Below are 25,034 nucleotides of genomic sequence, written 5' to 3'. Positions count from 1 at the left end.
TCTCTCTCTCTCTCTCTGTGTTGATCGCACATAGGAGACCGTGTCAAGGTCACGAGTTGTGTCTGCACCATTACCTACTCATAACCGTGTTTGTCCAAGCCAGGAACACTGGAGGAAACAGATGGTGCGTCTGTGTGTGTGTGACAGTGTGAACAGCATCAAGCATGCTCCGCCATGGTGGGAGTCGACAGAGACGGAATGTGTCCTGACCGCAAAGCCCGGACCAGAACACGAGTGACAAACTCAAAGAGCACTCAGACCAGTGGATACATGCAATTCATTGCTGACATATGCAAGCGGTCATCTGACATGTGGCACAGATAACGACGTCAAAGTATCACACAGTATCAAGATAACGTTCATTGGGTACACACTATCAGATTGCAAATTCCACCTTTATGAATATGATAATGCTTGGCTTTGACCGATACAGTCTGAGAGTATAAGTCACTTTTTGTCATAGTTTGATGGTCCTGAGACTTCTAGTCAGGCGCAGCCTATAAATCAAAATACACTCCTGACTATAATGTTAAGACCAGTTGAACAAATGACATTCTGCACTGTTGGATCTCAAGGATGTTCGAAGTCCAGCTTCAAAATGCAAAAAGAAAAAGACAAAAAAAAAATGAGTACACCACTGCCTGGAACTGATGTCCATTTTTGTAAATCCATCTCCAAATGTTCTCCACTGGATTTAGATGAGGGTGGTCCACAAGAGTGCACTTATCCCTCTGGAAGACGTCCTTTGTGAAGTGCAGCGCTTTGCTGTCATCACCACACAGACGAGGGCCTTCAGTCATGAGGGATGCTCCCTGCAACATCTCCACTTAGCCAGCTGCTGTTTGACACCCTGCACAACCTCAAGCTCCATTGTTCCATTGAAGGATCATGATGATGGATGGAAAACATCTCAAGTGAGATGATCTTGTCACACCAGTAACGTTGGAAGCCAAACTTTTTTCCACCTTTCTTTCACTTTTCAAAATTTTGGGGCCTTGAATGAGACGAGGCCTTTGAAGACCTTTTTTCTTCCAAAAACCCCTCTCTGGCAGATGCCATCTGATGGTAATAACCTTCATTTGGGCCGAGGATGGTCCCGTGTCTTGACGGACAGCCAATGGGATCCTCCGGTTCAGGGCCGTTGACATTTTTTTGGGTCTACCCCTTGACTTTTTTGTTCCATAAACCCCAGGAACCTTTGAAGAAGTTTGAAATGACTGTCTTACTGCATCCAACCTCAGCAGCAATGTCGTGCTGCGAGAGGCCTTGCTTATGCAGCTCATCAATCCCACCGCGTTCCAAGACGCAAGGCGGGGAAGTCTTGCCCAGGGTTGGTTGGAGGGACCGAGGATCGAACCGCCAAGATTCCGGTTTCTGGACGACCTGCTAAGCCACTGCCGCCCAAAAGACGCATTCAAGGATGTTGTGATGATATGTAGTACTCAACACTGGCCACTAGGTGTCAGTTATGTTACTGTAATGTTCAATATTCTGACATTTAGTACGTTTTACATAGAGTAAAACCTCCATGTTTTTTGGTTTATGTCAAAAATTTGCCCCAAAATTTGCCTCGGCTTGTGTACATTTTTCGGTTAGCATACAATATGCTGCATCTTGTCGTATTATTAATACGCCGTGTAATTCCAACAATTCCAAAACATCCTATTAGCGTGCTAAAAAATGGAAACTGGAAATGCTCCATTTAGCTTTACATGCCTGTTTTTGGAATGTGGGAAGAAGCCAGAGTACCCAGAACACGCAACAGACTCTTCACAAGCAAAGTAAACACTCGATTTCCCAGTCAACCGTACTTTCTGTTGATATTAAACTGCTCTTCGAGCACTGAGGTCAGACCTCGTATGCGCCAAGTGGGAAATTACCTACTTCCTGGCAGTCTCAAATGCAGCATTGATCTTTGGAATACAACATTCAACTTTTGAAGCAATAAGAAAAAAACTGAAAGCACTTAAAACCAAAGCTCAATCACAAGATGTCTCTCTGGAGATGAGCACTGCAATCACTTTATTCACGACACTTCCTGATGTTGTTTCACGCTCTACAAACCGCCAGTGCACTTGTGACACACCTTTCCAGTGTCCAGAGTCCAGAAGACGTGATCTGGTAGCAGAACGAGCTCACTCAGCGTGGAAAGCCATTTGACAGGATGTGTTTCATCTTGCGCTGGGGCCGTAACACCATTTTGTGGTCACTCCTGTGGAAAAACAACGAGGAAGAAATAGGTTTGATAAACCTCTCGCCATTAATAGTTTTAGAAAGGGAGAGCTGCTGAGCATTAAACCTTTTTAGATTTTTTTTTTCTATCTCACTGGACGTATAGTGACAAATACAGGATGACGTCGTTTATAGCAGTTCATTGGTTCCACATCCGACCGCAATAAAAATGAATTTCCACGATATAGGATTCAAAGTTAATAAATGGAATATTTTTGTTGTGCACTGTCACATAAAGGGGGACGATTGACATCATATTATTCTCCTTCCGCGGAAAAACGAAGCGCTCCCAGCCGGTGTATTTTACACAAAATGAGCAAGTCATTATTATGGAGCGTTATGAGGCGTTCGAAACGATTATCACTGTCAGAAGCAACACTGTTGCCGCCAAAAGACATGGATTATTATACTAACTATACCCTAGTGGTCTTTTCATTTATGAGCGCTCACCATTGCCCAACTTATTAACCCTTATCCATTTTCAAAAAATAAATAAATTGGAGTCACTGCTGTCTTTTTTTAATCTTTGAAATCTGTCTATATTGTTTTCATATTTTGTCTACACAATGCTGTACCTCGTGGTGACCACTAGGTGGCAGTGTTGACATGTTTTGCGGCGACTATTTCCTTTGTGACAGTTTTTTCCTTAGTTGCAGTTGATTGATGGCCCAGAGTGCTTATTCCTCTGGCAAATATTGTAATATAAGAAGACTAACGGGCTGAGTTCTCACGCAAGGTCTGCTGTGACATCTTCGTCTGCTAACATTGGCCTACTTCATATTTCATGTTGCATTTTATTGCTCATGCTTGGCCCAGAAAGTGAGCAAATGTAACGTATTTTCTCAGCTGAAAATCAATTTCTCTTATAGAGAATTTCATCAGGGAATGCTAGCGGATCAGTGTGATCTCAAACTCCCGTCGTCTCTGAATGAGTTACACAGTGAAACAGAGGCACTTTCATAGCCAATTTTAAGCTAACAGACTGGACATAACCAGGTTATTAGACGAAACCTGGTAGGGACCAGATTATGAAACGAAACCTGGTAGGGACAAGGTTATTAGACGAAACCTGGTAGGGACCAGGTTATTAGACGAAACCTGGTAAGGACCAGATTATTAAACGAAACCTGGTAGGGGCCAGGTTATTAGACGAAACCTGGTAGGGACCACATTATCAGACAAAACCTGGTAGGGACCAGGTTATTAGACGAAACCTGGTAGGGACCGCTTATGAGTTTAGCCTACATTACCATGGTGATATAGCCACTTTAAAATTGATCCACCTTCATTGTACGGGCAAGCCCAGCTTTAGGCTCAACAGACCTCACTAACGCACTAAACTCGCTTTGTGGTATACCCTCTGGGTCTCTTTCCAATCACTTGCTTTCCTTTCACGTGGCTGTTATTGATATTATTTATTGATATACAATATTGCACAGTTTGTGTTCTGGGTATACATCATTAGCCCTGTTGCGCTAAATACAGAGCGGCTGAAAGTTAAAGTGACTGAAATCACTTCAATCTCATGCCAGCTTTGCTGTACAGTGGAATCTCAGTTTCCGTATGTCCACTTTTCAAAGAAAATTATTGCCAAAAATATGTATCGATTGTCCTGGTTAATGTACGCCCAATCTGTTCCCAAACAAAGCACCTGCATGTTGGTGACTTGGTCTGTCTAAAGAATGCATTGTGATTCTTTTATAATTGGGACACTACAGGCAACAATATTTATTGTGTATGTGGCTTGTATGGTCATAGATGGCGCACAGAACGATGAACATCTTGTATCTGTCTCCTTTCTCCCTCCTAAGAAGCAGTGTGTGCCCTGCGCTGATGAGGCGTTCAAGCGCACTGCACATTTCTGCGTGTTCTCTGTCTTTTTTTTTTCTTTAATTAAATATTAAAAATAGCCCACCACTTTGAAGGCAAAGAAAGTTGCAAGTGCCAAAACTTTGATAAAGAAGGTTGCAGAGGGAATGGTTTAAGGCAGACATAACAAGTGTGTGTAATGATGATTGTACCTGCTGCTGAAGTTTACAATCAAGTTCAGGTGAGACGTGCCCTCCTCCTCCCTCCACCAAAGGCAAAAGTGATGTCAAGCGTAATGTTCATTTATCTATTTCCATTTAACCGGCTTTAAGGTTAAATCGAGTAGATCAATGTTTAAAAAGATGCTTTGTACAGGTGACCTAATTAAGCTTGAACAAGCAGTTGTCAGCATTTGCCACACAGACCTGAGGTTGGAGTCACAACTTAATAGTTGCTATTATTGCAACACAATAATACATGTAATAAATCATCTGGAATTATGGTTCCTAGTAGGGCTGCTGCTCTTTTTTAATCTCCCGCAGTGCTGAATGCAATAATAAGAAAGTTAATCCCTTTCAGTCCCACAATGGGGAAAACGACTTTGATAAAAGAGCTTAAGGACAAATTGCGGGTTTAACATCTTCCTCAAGGATACTTCAACGAATCAGAGAAAACCAGTCACTTAACCCTCAGCTATGTTGTCGCAACCGCTTTATTTATTCCTGCATTTGTCTTAGCTTTAAGCATAAATATTAATGTGACACATCATGGACAGTCTCTGATGGCCACTGTCTAATGATGCATTCATTATTTCTCACCTTTATCTCTCTCCTTATAGCCACAATATGAATGTCCATCCATCCATCCATTTTCTATACCGCTTCTTCCTCATTAGGGTCGCGGGGGCATGCTGGAGCCTATCCCAGCTGACTTCGGGCGACAGGCGGGGTACACCAGTGCCAGCCAATGGCAGGGCACATATAGACAAACAACCATTCACACTCACATTCATACCTATGGACAATTTAGAGTCCTTTAGAGTCCAATTAACCTCACCTGCATGTTTTTGGAATGTGGGAGGAAGCCGGAGTACCCGGAGAAAACCCACACACACACGGGGAGAACATGCAAACTCCACACAGAAATGCCCAGGGGAGAATCCAACCCAGGTCTTCCCGATCTTCAAGCTGTTACTGTGTTGGCCAACGTGCTAACCACTAGACCACCGTGCAGCCTACAATATGAATGTATTTAGTTAAAAATAAAATCTGCTTGCCTGTAGTTTTGAATTGCACATTCAGTTTCTGTGTACACTGTTGTTTTGGCACCATTTTGTTAGATATTATACAGTCTAATAGCTCAGTGCATTGTCAGTCTAATCATTTATCACAGGGGCCTTCAGGACACACACTCTCCATGATACACACACACACACACACCTATCACAATCAGAGATGTGCAACACTTAAGATATGATTCATGGAAAACAAACTCGCACTTTCACACAAACTTCACTTTCATTTTCCAGGCACACAAGCTTAAGTTTCACTCTCTATGGTGATGTGGCAACTGCTATATTCACACGGTTATGATCTTTTGATGGCAAAGGCAAAAAAGCTTATCCTCTCTCAACACTGTGGGATTGTTGGACTGCATAAGCATTGCTGCTGAGGTTGGACTTCTCCCAACATCCTGAGGAACAAAAGACAAAAAAGGAACACTTAAACAAAAAAGTCAAGAGGTAGACCTCAGAGGATCCCATTGGCTGTCCGTCAAGACACGGGGCCATCCTCGGCCCAAATGAAGGTTGTTACTGGTCCGGCGTGCAGTCCAATAATCATCAGACAACATCTGCCAGAGAAGGCTTTTAAGAAGAAAGGCCACAAATTGGCTATTTGGAATTTGCAGGAGAGCACCAAACATGGGACACTGAAAGGTGGAAGAAAGTTTTATTCTCTGATGAGGAAAAAATGTAACCTTGACAGTCCTGATGGCTTCCAACGTTACTGGCATGACAAGGAGATCCCACTTGAGATGTTTTCCATCACGATCCTTCAATGGAACAATGTAGCTTCAGGTTGTGCAGGGGCGTCAAAGCCGGCTATGTGGAGATGTGGCAGGGGGCATGGCTCATGGCTGAAGGCCCTCATCTGTGTGGTGATGACTGGCTTTTTCAACAGGACAACGCTGCACTTCACAAAAGGACTTCTTCCAGAGGAATATGCTAGAGAGTAATAAAATCCACTTTGTGTCAAAAAGGTATTTATGGCATGTCTTGATTGATTTATGGCACCCTGTCATAAAAGTTTATGATATGGCAATAAAACAATAAAAGTTTATGATATGGCAATAAAACAATAAAAAAATAAAGCAATAAAACAATAAAACATCAAAGCGTTTTCACACCTATGTGTCAGGGATCAAAGCATCAGGAAGCAATAAAAGTTTATGGCATACCAATAAAGCAATAAAACAATAAAACAATAAAACATCAAAGCATCAGGAAGCGGACATGCGGAAGTCATAAAACAAACAAACAATCATAAAATCATTCCCACGTGACTGTGTTTTCTTCCGGCTGCGTGTGGGGGAAGCCCCCATTCCCATACCCCTCCTTTCCTAACGACCCCCCCCCCTCCACCCCCACCACCCCCAAGACATCCTCCGGCCTTATCTGGGTGTGTCTCAGCATGTGTGACTGGGGCCCCCAATACCGCCCCCGCCGGCCTGTCTGTGTGTCAGGTTGTGTCTCAAACATGTAGTTTTCTCATTGAAACAATACAAGTAATACTGCTAAAACAGTCAAAACATTACAACCTTAGCTCACACGTCCCCATTCAAACCATTTAAATCCGCCATTTGCAAAGACAGTCAAAACACTGAAAACACTTTTTTTTACCATAGTCTCATTGAAACAATACAAGTAATACTGCTAAAACAGTCAAAACATTACAACCTTAGCTCACACGTCCCCATTCAAACCATTTAAATCCGCCATTTGCAAAGACAGTCAAAACACTGATCAAAACAACAGTCAAAACACTGAAAACACTTTTTTTCCACATTCTCATTGAAACAATAGAAATAATACTGCTAAAACAGTCAAAACATTACAACCTTAGATGCCAGTCTTTGTACTACAGCTATTTTGTTAAAAATTATATTTTCTTAAAAAATATCATGATTACCTGTCAGCCGTCCATCCACCAGCCTTGTTTCTTCAATAGCAAAGTACAAATGACCCATCTAGGCCACTCCCTCCTACATCTAGAACACTCCCCCCAACCGGCCGATAAAGGTCATGGGCTGAGGAGGTGGGGGTAAAGGAAGGAGGCGTGACTTTGTTATTTACTTTAGAACGTGAGTAATATCTTAAAGGGCGTTGATGGGCGTGGCGAACGTGTTGGGGGTGTGGAAATGTGTGAGATGTCTTATATAACGAGGGGTGTTTGAGTCAAACTATGAGTGATTGTTCGAAAAAAAATGGCGGTGTTCAGGAAAAAGAGTCTGCATCTTGACGGGGGACGCCTGGTGGTTTGTGAGTTTAGAGGCATGGGAGTAGTCCCCTTTGTGGATCTATACAGTCATGAATATATGGAACCAGAGGTTACGCAGCTGAGAATCTATTCTACTGAATTTGAAAAACTGAAGAGCTCCATTCAAGATTTCATCGTTTACATGCAACATGTGCACGACCAAGGGGATGTAGGACTTACGAGAATGTTGCCAAGTGTAGCGGTGAGAATGGATTCGCTACTGCATGAAGAGGGTGGATCTTTTCTCGTCGATTGTTCGAGATCACACATCTGGCTGCTGGTCAGATATGCCACCTCTGCTGCTAATACTGCCAGACCAAGGACAGTTCTGGAGAAAGAGCGGGATTTCCCAATTCACCTTGCGTTCAAGGCGGTAGACTTCCCAAAGCTGGCTGATCTCTTGAAAGAAATTAGTTTGTTTTTCACTCAAGACAGTGTGAAGCGGAGGCATGACCTGCTGGGGAAGAGGTTAACCACTCGAGCTGAAGACAGTGTTGGAAGACAGAAGATGACTAGTGATAAGAGGCGAATAAATCCGATCACCGTTTTTGACAGAGAACTGGAGGTTGATGGTTTGGTCGGAAGAGGGCCTGTTTGTGAATTAGAGACTGATTCCGTGTGATTCTATCACACATGCTGGGCTCCACCTTCTACAAAGACCTACCAGAGCCCAGCCTACCAGTACCGCCTCCCACAACCATCGTCTCTTTGGGCGAGAGGCCTACAATATCCTGCAGACTGTGTACGGATTTTATCAAGCCTAGAATTAACATCCCTGCGTGCTTTTCTCTATGTAAATGTTGATCATTCAGTTTTATATCAAGGTTTAATGCTTATTAAGTAAATAAAATATACATTTGAATGTGGTGTTGTGTATTTTTTTTTTTTGCCTCTCCCACCCCCCTGATCGTGTGTGCGTGCGTGCGTGCGTGCGTGCGTGTGTGTGTTAAAGTGTTACTTTTATTTATTTATTTCCAAACACAGTACCGGTATACTGCAAGTACCCAAATACAAGAATGTACTATATTTTATTTATTTATTTATTTCAAACGCAGTACCAGTATACTGCAAGTACCCAAATACAAGAATGTACTATATTTTATTTATTTATTTATTTCCAAACGCAGTACCAGTATACTGCAAGTACCCAAATACAAGAATGTACTATATTTTATTTATTTATTTATTTCAAACGCAGTACCAGTATACAGCAAGTACCCAAATACAAGAATGTACTATATTTTATTTATTTATTTATTTCAAACGCAGTACCAGTATACTGCAAGTACCCAAATACAAGAATGTACTATATTCTATTTATTTATTTTGAAACGCATCAGTCTTTGCCCCCTTTACCTAGTCTTTGTGAAGCTTTGATCAACAGGGCTCCTCTTGGAACTTCTTCTCCTGGCTTGTTTGTCATGAATGAACATCCTGACTCGGGTCCATTTGGTGTGACTTCTCTCGGGAGTCCATCCTGGCCGCATCTCCATTTGGTCTGCTTTCTTATGTTAAAATGTTTTGCATCTCAGCATGATGTATTGGACTTGTAGAGCTTTCCTCACACAGCCATGCTATCCCTGCAGTGTCTTATCTTTTAATCAGCACTCTAGTGTTATGAAGGACTAAAGGAAGGTAGACTTACAACCATTTGGGCTCTGTTAATAAAAATAAAAAGTCTAGAACATACTGTATAAAGGTGATCTAAAACAATAGATAGTGACTTTGTTAGGTATGTGTCCTTCTGAAAGCCTTTCCTACAAAGGAGTGTCTTGATTGAAAAGTGTGAATGTTGGTCATCAGCAAACCTGATTGTCCTGATGCATACATTTGACATTACAGGGCCAATTCCTCCCCCTAAAGTGGATGCAAATACTGTACATACTGTATGTTGGCTGACAGAAAGACACGCATATACTGTTTACATATGACCAATATTAGATTTATTATCACTATGTATCTATTGCGCTTAATGCACCCGGAAAGATTGGTTAGAGGTTGTTATTATTGTTATTCATTGTCTAGTTGTCCAGATATGATGTTTTGTATGAGTTCTATTAATTATTTTCATTGTGTCCCTTTTAATCACAGTTAATTAGTACATATATGTACTATTCATTTTGACCTCTCTTTTACTTCTTTCTTCATTTTTTCTTTTTATTACAGTTACAACACGGCGTTCAAGGGGTTGGTAATGACACAATATATGCATGCTACCCGTGCATTCTGTATGAAATCCTACAGAAGTACTGATATGATGCTACTTCAGTGACACATTTGACGAATACATCACTAGCAGCAACTTTAAAGGTTCTTTCAGTTAGATATGCGTATGTGCCTGATAGGACAGGATGCTCCATTTGTTGTATAATGTATAATCATGCCATTCTCTCAGCAGGTGTCGTAAGCACAATACGCTTTTTTTATTTATTTAATTTCCAAACACATCGCCGGTATACTGAAAGCATTCAAATACTAAAGCAGAGACCTTATTTGATTTAAAAAAAACAAACCAACAAACATGCCCTGACTTGTCTCCAGGACATGGGGGGCCTCAGGAGGCAGGCTATGCTTCCTCAATCTCCACCCCCTTTCGACAGATACCCGAAAAACCATCCGCTGTACCCACGACATTCTACTGTCATCTGGAACTTGATTGAGAGAAGGAGACTCTTTTTCCCCCAACCCCTATTTAATTCAACATGGCGCAGCAGAGGTCTTCAGGTAATATTCACCCTTTACTGATTACCACAAACCCATCATCCATCATTGGAGAACATTCCTATCATTAGAAATTCCTATGTAAAACACTATTGTCTAAACATTGACTAATATCTGTTTTTAAAGAGTGCTCATTAGATATAGAATATCATGTGTAGATATATATGTACTGTATGATATAGATTTCCTTTTCATCTCTGACATTATCTTAAAATATGCTTGATACTACTGTATTGCCGGGCAAATTCGTAAGACTACTGGTAAACAACAGATGCATCACCCATAGCAAAACATACTTTCTCATCAATACAGTTAATCTTGTTGTTTTATTTCTAATCTCATTATTTTCTTTATAATCATACAGGAATCATCAAGGATCCACACAATAAGACGGCTGAATGCACCAACCTCGACAATGTCCCTACAACTTGGGGTTATGCCCACAATGAATCGACCTACGGGCCCGTTTATCGGCACGACGACGTAACCCCGTCTGAAGACGTTGGAAGGGCGACCAGATTCACTGCAAACATCATCACCCTCTTCCAAACCTTACTGAAAAAATGTTTGAATCAGGTAGCGTGGGAAATAGCACGATCTGAATGCAACGGCTGCATCATAGAACATCCAAGCCAGTTGCAGCATTCATGTCTCAATGAACGAGGAAGAGTCATTTACATCAACCACTACAGCAGGGTAGTTGACAGCGTTTTCCGTCCTACCCTGACAACCGCACTTCAGCAGCTGTCATGTGTAGAACCAGGATGCGTTGTTATAAGTACAGAGAGACTTCTTGGTGCTGCTGAAGCAATAATACACGACCTGATGGAGAAAGCATGCTTTGGTCGCACTCAGGACGACGATGAGGAGCAAGGAAACGAGCCCTCACCTAGAAAAATATCCATGGCTTTCTTGACATGGTTACCCTAAAAACCATGTGTCTTCTTTTGTTTTTATTAACTTTTATATCTCTTTTATACAAAAATGTACATTTTTTATATGTAGGATTACCTCACTTATGTACTTCAAATGACAAATGTATTCCTTTGTTTTATCCTGTCACGGTTAGGTACTGCAATGGGGGGCGCTACTGCTCCAACGACCTATTTCCCTTCCCCCACTTCCTGCTCAGCCATGGCTGCTAATTGTCCATTGTTTTTCCGAGACTGCGTACACGCGTGCGTTCCTGTGCTTTCCCCTTGTTTCTTTTTTTCCTGGCTCAAACAACAATTGTTAAGAATATAGATTTTTTTTTCTGCGTGCTTGCGTGTGTACAGTTTTTGCTGGTTGGTGTTGTTATATTTTTGGGTGAAAAAGCATCATTTACATCCAAGGATGGAGACCACCTTTAACCGTCAATAAAAGAGTTCTTTAAAAACTATGCCTCTATTTCCTCATTCGCTTTTCAATAAGCACAATCTTCCAACTACACGTCTTCATTGCATTATGAACACGAACATTTGTAGAGTGACGACGAGCGTCGGACAGTACAGTGACATAAAAGGCTTTGCAGAAGTATGAAAGAAAGTGTGAAACTAACGTTTGCCTTCCTTACTGTGTTACCAGTGCTAACCAGGCTACATAGAAAACCAATACAAATAAGTAATTACATTTCTCAATCAAAAACTATCACATACAACTGCAGAATGAACTTGATCGGTACGTGAAATCATTTGCTGCTCAAATCTGAACGGAAGGAATGAGAAGTGCTGTGTGTCACCTTATCCACAGAGATGAATACATCAACTGTTGGCAACTTGGATTGCATAAAAAACCTTGTCACTGTATTCTGACCCATTATTAAAATGTAATGTGCACTTTTTTATTATGTACTGCTTTTTAGGATGTGTGAGTCCTGCTTTCAGTGCATCACAATTATTGAAATTCACTGACCTGCTACAACTCCTATCCAAACTACCCTCTACTACTACAATATTTTTTTCTCAACGGCGAAATAAGAGGGAACAATACTACTACAATATTTTTTTCTCAACAGCGAAATAAGAGGGAACAATTGTACTTAAAATATTTGCATGCAAAAACAACACAAAACCTTGTGTGACACAATAATACCACTGATGTACCTTTATTTATCATATTTAAATGTTTATAATGTCTTTTCAATAGTTGTAAAGTAATTGCACCTTTTAAGTCTTCATCAAAATTATTCCATAGATCCGTACCTCTCCGTGTGACACATTGACTCTTAAGGGTTGTACGTGTACACTGTACTTTCAGACTTTGTGTTCACCTTAAGCTATATTTCTCATTTCTATTGGCAGACAATTGTTGGATGTTACTGTGGGGCTGGTTCTTTTTAGTTTTGTATATTACTAACAACGTTTTTAATTTCAAGTCCTCAGTTTTAAAGTGTTAAATTTTAAGAACAGTGCGTTGGTACGGTCAGTATAACTGACATTGTGCACAACTTGTCACGGGGTGGCATACAGCACTTCTCATTCTTTACGTTCAGATTTGAGCAGCAAATGATTTCACGTACCGATCAAGTTCATTCTGCAGTTGTATGTGATAGTTTTTGATTGAGAAATGTAATTACTTATTTGTATTGGTTTTCTATGTAGCCTGGTTAGCACTGGTAACACAGTAAGGAAGGCAAACGTTAGTTTCACACTTTCTTTCATACTTCTGCAAAGCCTTTTATGTCACTGTACTGTCCGACGCTCGTCGTCACTCTACAAATGTTCGTGTTCATAATGCAATGAAGACGTGTAGTTGGAAGATTGTGCTTATTGAAAAGCGAATGAGGAAATAGAGGCATAGTTTTTAAAGAACTCTTTTATTGACGGTTAAAGGTGGTCTCCATCCTTGGATGTAAATGATGCTTTTTCACCCAAAAATATAACAACACCAACCAGCAAAAACTGTACACACGCAAGCACGCAGAAAAAAAAATCTATATTCTTAACAATTGTTGTTTGAGCCAGGAAAAAAAGAAACAAGGGGAAAGCACAGGAACGCACGCGTGTACGCAGTCTCGGAAAAACAATGGACAATTAGCAGCCATGGCTGAGCAGGAAGTGGGGGAAGGGAAATAGGTCGTTGGAGCAGTAGCGCCCCCCATTGCAGTACCTAACCGTGACAGGATAAAACAAAGGAATACATTTGTCATTTGAAGTACATAAGTGAGGTAATCCTACATATAAAAAATGTACATTTTTGTATAAAAGAGATATAAAAGTTAATAAAAACAAAAGAAGACACATGGTTTTTAGTGTAACCATGTCAAGAAAGCCATGGATATTTTTCTAGGTGAGGGCTCGTTTCCTTGCTCCTCATCGTCGTCCTGAGTGCGACCAAAGCATGCTTTCTCCATCAGGTCGTGTATTATTGCTTCAGCAGCACCAAGAAGTCTCTCTGTACTTATAACAACGCATCCTGGTTCTACACATGACAGCTGCTGAAGTGCGGTTGTCAGGGTAGGACGGAAAACGCTGTCAACTACCCTGCTGTAGTGGTTGATGTAAATGACTCTTCCTCGTTCATTGAGACATGAATGCTGCAACTGGCTTGGATGTTCTATGATGCAGCCGTTGCATTCAGATCGTGCTATTTCCCACGCTACCTGATTCAAACATTTTTTCAGTAAGGTTTGGAAGAGGGTGATGATGTTTGCAGTGAATCTGGTCGCCCTTCCAACGTCTTCAGACGGGGTTACGTCGTCGTGCCGATAAACGGGCCCGTAGGTCGATTCATTGTGGGCATAACCCCAAGTTGTAGGGACATTGTCGAGGTTGGTGCATTCAGCCGTCTTATTGTGTGGATCCTTGATGATTCCTGTATGATTATAAAGAAAATAATGAGATTAGAAATAAAACAACAAGATTAACTGTATTGATGAGAAAGTATGTTTTGCTATGGGTGATGCATCTGTTGTTTACCAGTAGTCTTACGAATTTGCCCGGCAATACAGTAGTATCAAGCATATTTTAAGATAATGTCAGAGATGAAAAGGAAATCTATATCATACAGTACATATATATCTACACATGATATTCTATATCTAATGAGCACTCTTTAAAAACAGATATTAGTCAATGTTTAGACAATAGTGTTTTACATAGGAATTTCTAATGATAGGAATGTTCTCCAATGATGGATGATGGGTTTGTGGTAATCAGTAAAGGGTGAATATTACCTGAAGACCTCTGCTGCGCCATGTTGAATTAAATAGGGGTTGGGGGAAAAAGAGTCTCCTTCTCTCAATCAAGTTCCAGATGACAGTAGAATGTCGTGGGTACAGCGGATGGTTTTTCGGGTATCTGTCGAAAGGGGGTGGAGATTGAGGAAGCATAGCCTGCCTCCTGAGGCCCCCCATGTCCTGGAGACAAGTCAGGGCATGTTTGTTGGTTTGTTTTTTTTAAATCAAATAAGGTCTCTGCTTTAGTATTTGAATGCTTTCAGTATACCGGCGATGTGTTTGGAAATTAAATAAATAAAAAAAGCGTATTGTGCTTACGACACCTGCTGAGAGAATGGCATGATTATACATTATACAACAAATGGAGCATCCTGTCCTATCAGGCACATACGCATATCTAACTGAAAGAACCTTTAAAGTTGCTGCTAGTGATGTATTCGTCAAATGTGTCACTGAAGTAGCATCATATCAGTACTTCTGTAGGATTTCATACAGAATGCACGGGTAGCATGCATATATTGTGTCATTACCAACCCCTTGAACGCCGTGTTGTAACTGTAATAAAAAGAAAAAATGAAGAAAGAAGTAAAAGAGAGGTCAAAATGAATAGTACATATATGTACTAATTAACTGTGATTAAAAGGGACACAATGAAAATAATTAATAGAACTCATACAAAACATCATATCTGGACAACTAGACAATGAATAACAATAATAACAACCTCTAACCAATCTCTCCGGGTGTATTAAGTGCCAATATATACATAATGATAATAAATATAATATTGGTCATATGTAAACAGTATATGTGTGTCTTTCTGTTAGCCAACATACAGTATGTACAGTATTTGCATCCACTTTAGGGGGAGGAATTGGCCCTGTAATGTCAAATGTATGCATCAGGACAATCAGGTTTGCTGATGACCAACATTCACACTTTTCAATCAAGACACTCCTTTGTAGGAAAGGCTTTCAGAAGGACACATACCTAACAAAGTCACTATCTATTGTTTTAGATCACCTTTATACAGTATGTTCTAGACTTTTTATTTTTATTAACAGAGCCCAAATGGTTGTAAGTCTACCTTCCTTTAGTCCTTCATAACACTAGAGTGCTGATTAAAAGATAAGACACTGCAGGGATAGCATGGCTGTGTGAGGAAAGCTCTACAAGTCCAATACATCATGCTGAGATGCAAAACATTTTAACATAAGAAAGCAGACCAAATGGAGATGCGGCCAGGATGGACTCCCGAGAGAAGTCACACCAAATGGACCCGAGTCAGGATGTTCATTCATGACAAACAAGCCAGGAGAAGAAGTTCCAAGAGGAGCCCTGTTGATCAAAGCTTCACAAAGACTAGGTAAAGGGGGCAAAGACTGATGCGTTTCAAAATAAATAAATAGAATATAGTACATTCTTGTATTTGGGTACTTGCAGTATACTGGTACTGCGTTTGAAATAAATAAATAAATAAAATATAGTACATTCTTGTATTTGGGTACTTGCTGTATACTGGTACTGCGTTTGAAATAAATAAATAAATAAAATATAGTACATTCTTGTATTTGGGTACTTGCAGTATACTGGTACTGCGTTTGGAAATAAATAAATAAATAAAATATAGTACATTCTTGTATTTGGGTACTTGCAGTATACTGGTACTGCGTTTGAAATAAATAAATAAATAAAATATAGTACATTCTTGTATTTGGGTACTTGCAGTATACCGGTACTGTGTTTGGAAATAAATAAATAAAAGTAACACTTTAACACACACACGCACGCACGCACGCACGCACGCACACACGATCAGGGGGGTGGGAGAGGCAAAAAAAAAAAATACACAACACCACATTCAAATGTATATTTTATTTACTTAATAAGCATTAAACCTTGATATAAAACTGAATGATCAACATTTACATAGAGAAAAGCACGCAGGGATGTTAATTCTAGGCTTGATAAAATCCGTACACAGTCTGCAGGATATTGTAGGCCTCTCGCCCAAAGAGACGATGGTTGTGGGAGGCGGTACTGGTAGGCTGGGCTCTGGTAGGTCTTTGTAGAAGGTGGAGCCCAGCATGTGTGATAGAATCACACGGAATCAGTCTCTAATTCACAAACAGGCCCTCTTCCGACCAAACCATCAACCTCCAGTTCTCTGTCAAAAACGGTGATCGGATTTATTCGCCTCTTATCACTAGTCATCTTCTGTCTTCCAACACTGTCTTCAGCTCGAGTGGTTAACCTCTTCCCCAGCAGGTCATGCCTCCGCTTCACACTGTCTTGAGTGAAAAACAAACTAATTTCTTTCAAGAGATCAGCCAGCTTTGGGAAGTCTACCGCCTTGAACGCAAGGTGAATTGGGAAATCCCGCTCTTTCTCCAGAACTGTCCTTGGTCTGGCAGTATTAGCAGCAGAGGTGGCATATCTGACCAGCAGCCAGATGTGTGATCTCGAACAATCGACGAGAAAAGATCCACCCTCTTCATGCAGTAGCGAATCCATTCTCACCGCTACACTTGGCAACATTCTCGTAAGTCCTACATCCCCTTGGTCGTGCACATGTTGCATGTAAACGATGAAATCTTGAATGGAGCTCTTCAGTTTTTCAAATTCAGTAGAATAGATTCTCAGCTGCGTAACCTCTGGTTCCATATATTCATGACTGTATAGATCCACAAAGGGGACTACTCCCATGCCTCTAAACTCACAAACCACCAGGCGTCCCCCGTCAAGATGCAGACTCTTTTTCCTGAACACCGCCATTTTTTTTCGAACAATCACTCATAGTTTGACTCAAACACCCCTCGTTATATAAGACATCTCACACATTTCCACACCCCCAACACGTTCGCCACGCCCATCAACGCCCTTTAAGATATTACTCACGTTCTAAAGTAAATAACAAAGTCACGCCTCCTTCCTTTACCCCCACCTCCTCAGCCCATGACCTTTATCGGCCGGTTGGGGGGAGTGTTCTAGATGTAGGAGGGAGTGGCCTAGATGGGTCATTTGTACTTTGCTATTGAAGAAACAAGGCTGGTGGATGGACGGCTGACAGGTAATCATGATATTTTTTAAGAAAATATAATTTTTAACAAAATAGCTGTAGTACAAAGACTGGCATCTAAGGTTGTAATGTTTTGACTGTTTTAGCAGTATTATTTCTATTGTTTCAATGAGAATGTGGAAAAAAAGTGTTTTCAGTGTTTTGACTGTTGTTTTGATCAGTGTTTTGACTGTCTTTGCAAATGGCGGATTTAAATGGTTTGAATGGGGACGTGTGAGCTAAGGTTGTAATGTTTTGACTGTTTTAGCAGTATTACTTGTATTGTTTCAATGAGACTATGGTAAAAAAAAGTGTTTTCAGTGTTTTGACTGTCTTTGCAAATGGCGGATTTAAATGGTTTGAATGGGGACGTGTGAGCTAAGGTTGTAATGTTTTGACTGTTTTAGCAGTATTACTTGTATTGTTTCAATGAGACTATGGTAAAAAAAAGTGTTTTCAGTGTTTTGACTGTCTTTGCAAATGGCGGATTTAAATGGTTTGAATGGGGACGTGTGAGCTAAGGTTGTAATGTTTTGACTGTTTTAGCAGTATTACTTGTATTGTTTCAATGAGAAAACTACATGTTTGAGACACAACCTGACACACAGACAGGCCGGCGGGGGCGGTATTGGGGGCCCCAGTCACACATGCTGAGACACACCCAGATAAGGCCGGAGGATGTCTTGGGGGTGGTGGGGGTGGAGGGGGGGGGGTCGTTAGGAAAGGAGGGGTATGGGAATGGGGGCTTCCCCCACACGCAGCCGGAAGAAAACACAGTCACGTGGGAATGATTTTATGATTGTTTGTTTGTTTTATGACTTCCGCATGTCCGCTTCCTGATGCTTTGATGTTTTATTGTTTTATTGTTTTATTGCTTTATTGGTATGCCATAAACTTTTATTGCTTCCTGATGCTTTGATCCCTGACACATAGGTGTGAAAACGCTTTGATGTTTTATTGTTTTATTGCTTTATTTTTTTATTGTTTTATTGCCATATCATAAACTTTTATTGTTTTATTGCCATATCATAAACTTTTATGACAGGGTGCCATAAATCAATCAAGACATGCCATAAATACCTTTTTGACACAAAGTGGATTTTATTACTCTCTTATGCTCACTCTTTTGGACCATCTTGAGTGGTCCCCTCATCTAAATCCAATGGAGAACATTTGGGGATGGATGGCAAATATGTAAAAAAAATAGGCATTACAATTTCAACTGGATTCAGCGATGTCCTCCTGTCCTCTTGTTTATTTCTCACAAAATATGCAAAGTGCTGTTTCCACCATTGGTTTAAAATATATTCAAGACTTCAGAATGATATCTTGCCATCCTATGCAAAACATTGTACAAAAATAAAAACGACAGAAGATGTTAGCGTCTCCGGCAGCCTCTCGACACTTCACTGCTTTTGTTTTGGGTGTCAAACAGACAGGAGAGAAGCTGAAACATAATATACAATAGATGGCACTCTCAAGACTGCAAAGAGACAAAGGAATTTATCCAACACATTTGCATTCATTCCCAGGAGAGGCGCACTGCATATCTAGCTTGAAAATCGGACTATTCTTAGATTATTCAAGGGGTGAAAAAAAGTAGATAAATCTTTGACATACATAAAAAAATGGCATTTTTGCACAGGAGGGGAAAAATGCTAATATGCACACCTTTAATGATGTCAAAAACATACCTTCTTGCTAGAAGAAAATTTCCATGCGCTTGTCAGCTTTTTAAAAGACAACTGCATTAGAAATGCAAACAGCCGATACACTGATCACCATATTCCTCTTCAAAATCAATGAGCTTAAGGGTTTGACCTCAAGTGATCAATGCCCATTGTTCAACCAAAAACAAAATTTGACATTTGGAATTAAGCCAGAAAAGAATCGGTTAGGAAAAATCTATAAGTGGAGAGTAATTGTTGCAGCTGCCTAACTTGCAACTACAAGTTTCCAGGGGGATAGTCATCTCCTTATTAAAATACTGGATGCCCACCCCTTTGAGAGGACAACCGGCTAAAATGAAATTCATCTAACACTGCCTGCAGCTTAAGCTGAGCACTTAATACACAGTAAAAGGAGCTTAATTGGAAAGGAGATGTAGACACTTTCATTCCTGGCTGATGCAATTTTCTCAATGTTAACATTAATGCAAGTGAACCACCCAAATCCATCCTGTCGCCGTGAGATTTAATTTTCTTTCGGGGGTATATACTTGAAATTCATCTTAGCTGTGCCATCCTATTACAGACAGCTTGGTGTGCATCTGCAAGCCCACCAGCGGCAAACGTGACTTCTTCATAGCACGATATAGTGAAGAATTGGGCAAACAGGAAGCAGCCTAACTCTCAAAGTTTTGGATTAAGCTGTTGAAAATGCCTACTTAGACCTGATTAACTCACCAACTATGATTATGCTTCTCGCCTGGAAGAGGGTGCCATCTTCGGGTCGGGGATGAGATCCTGCCCCGAGTGGAGGTGTTGTTCACGAGTGAGGAACACATGCATCGCAAGATCAACTGGCGGATTGGTGCGGCGATTAGGGTGATGCGGAATCTCTGCATCGGTCGTTTGTGGAGTTTGTCAGGGCAGATCCCACCAGTAGGAGGCCTTGAGGAAGACCAGGCCACATTGGAGAGACAGTATCTCTCAACTGGCCTGGGCACCCCTCGGGATCCTCCGGGAGGAGCTGGACGAAGTAGCCGGGGAATGTGGGTTTATCTGCTTAGGCTTATTGTTTGTAATTATATTCTACATTGTTTGTTTTTTGAAAGCGAACGGTAGATTCGCAAAAGTGACATTTATAGTTGATGGCGCCGCCCGTGATGAGCTAGCTCTCACAGTTCAGTCTCATTTCCGGAAGTGACACCATAGGAGTACTATCACTCAGCTACACAAACACAGAGGATGTTTACAATGACTATAGCAATGATTTTAGCAATGTGTCAATAGTTTCCGAGGAGACTTCAAAACACAGAATGGCAAATGTAAATTACCCTGGAGTTCAACCAGCTTCTTAATGAGCGTAAAGTTGTCTTTACAGCCCTTTTTCTTGGATATTTCCCCGCCGCCACGCCACTCACAGTATCACTGTCAAAAGATGTTTATATAACATGTATAATGGTTTTCAGCCTTGTCGCTATCATGGAATAGTGTTTAGAAACATTATGTAAAGAAGACATGACTTACTGTGGCTCTGTGTTCTGCGGCAACTGTGATGTCGTGGTCATTCTTGTCTTTTCTATGTACCGGTGGAATAGCATCCTTTGTCAAAATGCTGTATTATACTTTCAAGCCAAATGCTTCTTGTAAAGGCGTTCCTTCATAGCAGTCATCAGTCAAATGATCACTGCAAAGAACAGCACTCGAGGTGGGCGTCCATATGTCTCTCGTTCTCTGCACTTGCTTCGTCCATTGTTGTCTTAAACCTTCCTGTTTTGGAAAAGAAAAACTTACAGTATCACTCAGATACTATGAACATCCAGCAGCAACACAACATTGGACATGACTTCTATATTGATGAAAAATATACTGAACCAAGTCAATGATCTACCTCAAGAAGTGTTTGTTTACTCTGCTTTAGCTGAGCAGTGTCACCCCGATGACGTCACTTCTGGAATGAACTGCGACAGCTTGTTCATCATGGGCGGCATTGTCAACTATAAATTTAATTTTTGTGAATTTACCGTTCACTTGGATTGTAGAACATCGTTACAAACAATATGGCATATTTAAGCAAAGTTAATGAATCATGTCAGGGACCCCTTCAGACCAACACACAACCACCAGCATGAAGACATCAGGAAGCAGGTGATGTGATTCTGGTAAAGATGCTATTCTGTCACAGGGATGCTGTTTATTTTTAAGGCTGCTATTATATGATAAATTGCAGCTTATTGTCATCATTACACGGCAGGCAGGTTCAAATTATTTTTAAATTAGCCAACCATTACTTTCTTCAGTTTATGTTTTCCATTGATTGACTATTGATATTTCCATATAGTTTGACATCATTGTGTGGTGGCGTGTTCCCAGCTGCCTCCATCATTGTAATTAACCAGGCTGGAGCAAAGCTCCACCACAAAGTCAGCAGCACAGACAGATTTAAGACCTGCCAGATTATCCAAGCTGCTAATCGTTTCTTCAAGCATCTTGGAGTAACGTTCACATACTGAATGCAAATTTCTATTGACTTTTACGGGTACTACTTACTTTCTCTGCTTTTTCAATCATGTTAAATTCATATCAATAGATGTTTAAACTTGTGTGTTTTGGTTTAATTGTGCTCTGTCACGGCCGTGCTTGATAAGGGGTTGCCACAATGTCTGAGTCAATGCTTTTGATTGATTTCTGAGAATTTTGTTTGCTCCGACAGTTTGGATTCTTAGTGGAACCATTTAGACCAAATATATTACATGCCAAAAGTCATTTTAAAAATATTACTATTGTGACGCTGGCCGAGTGGTTAGCCTGTCATTGAAATACCTGACAACATAGAGAATATGGGAATTTTCTGGGAAAATAAGAGAACATCATGCTTTTCTTTTACCTGTGTGATCCACTGTGGTTTACCCAGGAGACCGGAAGCTCTGCTGCTCCGGCTGCCAGGAGTAACGGAGAGGATTTCTTTTCTCTTGCTGTGGGTCATCTACATTTTCGCGGTGTGTGTTTGCATGTTTTTCTCTTGTGTGCATGGGTTTTCTCAGACTTCATCCCACATTTCAAAAACGTGCATGTTAGGTTAATTGGAGACTCAAAATTGTCCACAGGTGTGAATGTAAGAGTGAAGGGTTGTTTGTCTATATGTGCCCTTTGGTTGGCTGGCCATCAGTCCAGGGTGTACGCCCCCTCTGGCCCATGACCCTAATGAGGACCAGTAGTGCCGAGGAAGTGTAATATTCTGAAAACATACCTTGAATAATTCCTACATTCATTTTTTTCCTTAAACACAAGCAGACTTTTAGTCCTAGAATGGAATAGAACTTTGTCACTGTCACAGAGCACAATGAAAGTCTGTCTGGCACTCTCTCCATTGCAGCATAACTTACTAAACATTAATAACATTAATAATAATTAATAACATATGTAAAATACACACACACACACAAAAAAGTGGCGGTATAAAAGTAAATAAGTGTAATCCGTCTAATCCAGATCAGTGAATTTCCACTAAGTAGGATTCCTTATTTATAAATCAAATATTTTCGTAGTTAGAGCATAGAAAACCTGCTTACAACCTTCTAAATACGCTTTGTCACATTATTAGAGCCCTCTAGACACCTCTAGATAAAATAACACCCCTACAGTAACGTTTACACTCCTATCACACAACCGTGGAGACATAAGAGAAAATAAGACACGATTTAGGACGTTCACACTGCAGGGAACGATGCCCAATTTGGATTTTTTGTTAAAATCCGAACTTTTATTTAATCGTTCACATTATCAAAACTAGAGAAGCACACTCAGATCGCAAACCTCCGCCAAGCGCCAGAGTTCCCCCCATATTGGGATTCACACCAAAATAATAGTCCGACATTTTTTGGATCAGTTTTTGATGTCCCATATTTCGAAAATCCGTGAAAATTTCATCCAAATCCATTCAGAACTTTTGAAGTTAGTTTGAACACAAACAAACAGATAAAAGGCGGCAAAAACATAACCTCCGCGCTGCGTTTGGCGGAGGTGGAAATGCAACTTGCCAATGTGACTGCAAAGCGTCCGGGAAGTGATGCACATGCACAAAAGCACGACGCCATACGCTAACGTAAACATTGCCTCAATCTGTGCTCTACTCGGCGCATTTGTGGCAGTTTCAATGATTTTGTGCAACGGGAGTCAACACTTTCTGAACCAAATGATTAAGAAGAACGAGGGCAAGACTTTTGGCTACGGCAGTTCATGGAGATCTGAGGTCGGATACAGTATAAGCACATTCACCGGTCGGATACATATCCAATTCATATCTTCACACCAGTGAGCTCTGAGTTGCATTTGAAAAAATGGGAATTGTAGCAGACTGTTCACACTTAACATGAAAAAATACACCAAGTGTTTTTGCCCAAAGTTTTGACTGGCAACCAGTTCAGGGTGTTCATGGTGTACCCTGCCTCTCGCACAAAGTCAGCTGGGATAGGCTTCAGCATACCCCCGCGACCCTAGTGAGGACAAGCCACATAAATTTCACACTTCCAGATGAGCTGAATGAGTTCTATGCCCGCTTTGACACCCAAACTCCTGATGAGCAGAGAGGGTGGCTGGACTTTGGAGCACACAGGACTCACCTCTCATGGTGACATCAGCTGATGTGCGCAGGGTTCTAAACAAAACAAACCCACGAAAAGCAGCAGGCCTAGACAACATCTCAGGACGTGCACTTCGGGTTTGCTCATCAGAGCTAGCTGATGTGCTTGCTGACATATTTAACCTGTCGCTTGCACAAGCATCTGTACCGACCTGCTTTAAGTCCACCACCATAGTGCCCGTACCCAAGAAGAGCAACGTGACCTGCTTGAATGACTATCGCCCTATAGCACTCACTCCTATTGTTATGAAGTGCTTTGAAAGAATAGTCATGACCCACATCAAAAAGAGCATCCCGGCGGCAACTGTGGACCCTCTACAGTTTGCATATCGGTCCACGGATGATGCAGTCAACACTGCCATCCACACAGCCCTTGCACATACATCAGCGAGGACCTCACCTGGTCTCACAACACCCAACAAATTATGAAGAAGTCCCAAAGGAGACTGTACTTCCTGAGAAGACTAAGGAAATTTGGCATGTCCACCACAATCCTGAGTTGCTTCTACAGATGCACTATGGAAAGTGTCCTTACCGCCTCCATCACTGTTTGGTACGGTAACTGTACAACACGTGATAGGAAGGCACTCCCGCGGGTGATCAAGACCTCACAGAACATTGTTGGGGCAGCCCTCCCCTCACTGCAAGACATTTATAAAACTAGAGTCCTACGAAGAACACACAACCTCATCAAGGACAGCACACATCCACAACACTCATTATTCACACTCCTACCGTCAGGCAGACGCTACAGGAGTTTGAAGTCCAGGACCACAAGGCTGGCAAAGAGCTTTTACCCACAGGCCATCAGGCTTCTCAACAAAGCACTCACACACGCACACACTCATAGCACTTTATTTATTTATTTATTTATATATTTATTTGTTTGTATTTTTATTTGTATTAATGTCTCGTATGTTGTTGTTGCTTAATTTATTGGTGTATATGTTTATGTTTCTTATGTTCTTATTCTTTCTTGTGTTTTCTTTCTTTTCTTGGGAGAATGAACAGAATAAGATTAGTATAACTGCCTGTTTTACCGTGCACATTTGCACTCATTAAAAAGGTCAAGGATGAAATGGTCATATTAAAGTCATGGTTTGACAGGAACAGATTATCTCTGAACTTAAGTAAAACTAAAATAATGCTATTTGGTAATAGTAGAAAGGATACGTACGACCAAATACAAATTGATGGAACGGATATTGAAAAA

At 40.9% G+C, this 25,034-nt stretch overlaps 1 protein-coding gene across 2 annotated transcripts in view; it reads right to left on the bottom strand.

Annotated features, from left to right (window-relative positions):
* Positions 1-7,718, bottom strand: part of LOC129168729 (roundabout homolog 2-like) — a 147,885-nt gene extending 140,167 nt beyond the window's left edge. The window contains exon 1 of one of the 2 annotated variants that reach the window (XM_054754333.1): positions 7,230-7,718. The gene's annotated coding sequence lies outside the window, so the exon portion shown is untranslated. The remainder of the gene's footprint in view (positions 1-7,229) is intronic. The other variant, XM_054754334.1, reaches the window with a different exon arrangement.
* Positions 7,719-25,034: the final 17,316 nt, after the last annotated feature.

Source organism: Dunckerocampus dactyliophorus, chromosome 16, assembly GCF_027744805.1.
Source record: "Dunckerocampus dactyliophorus isolate RoL2022-P2 chromosome 16, RoL_Ddac_1.1, whole genome shotgun sequence".
Classification (NCBI taxonomy): domain Eukaryota; kingdom Metazoa; phylum Chordata; class Actinopteri; order Syngnathiformes; family Syngnathidae; genus Dunckerocampus; species Dunckerocampus dactyliophorus.
The sequence above is the reverse complement of the archived record's forward strand: the minus strand, read 5'-3'. Positions and strand labels throughout refer to the sequence as shown.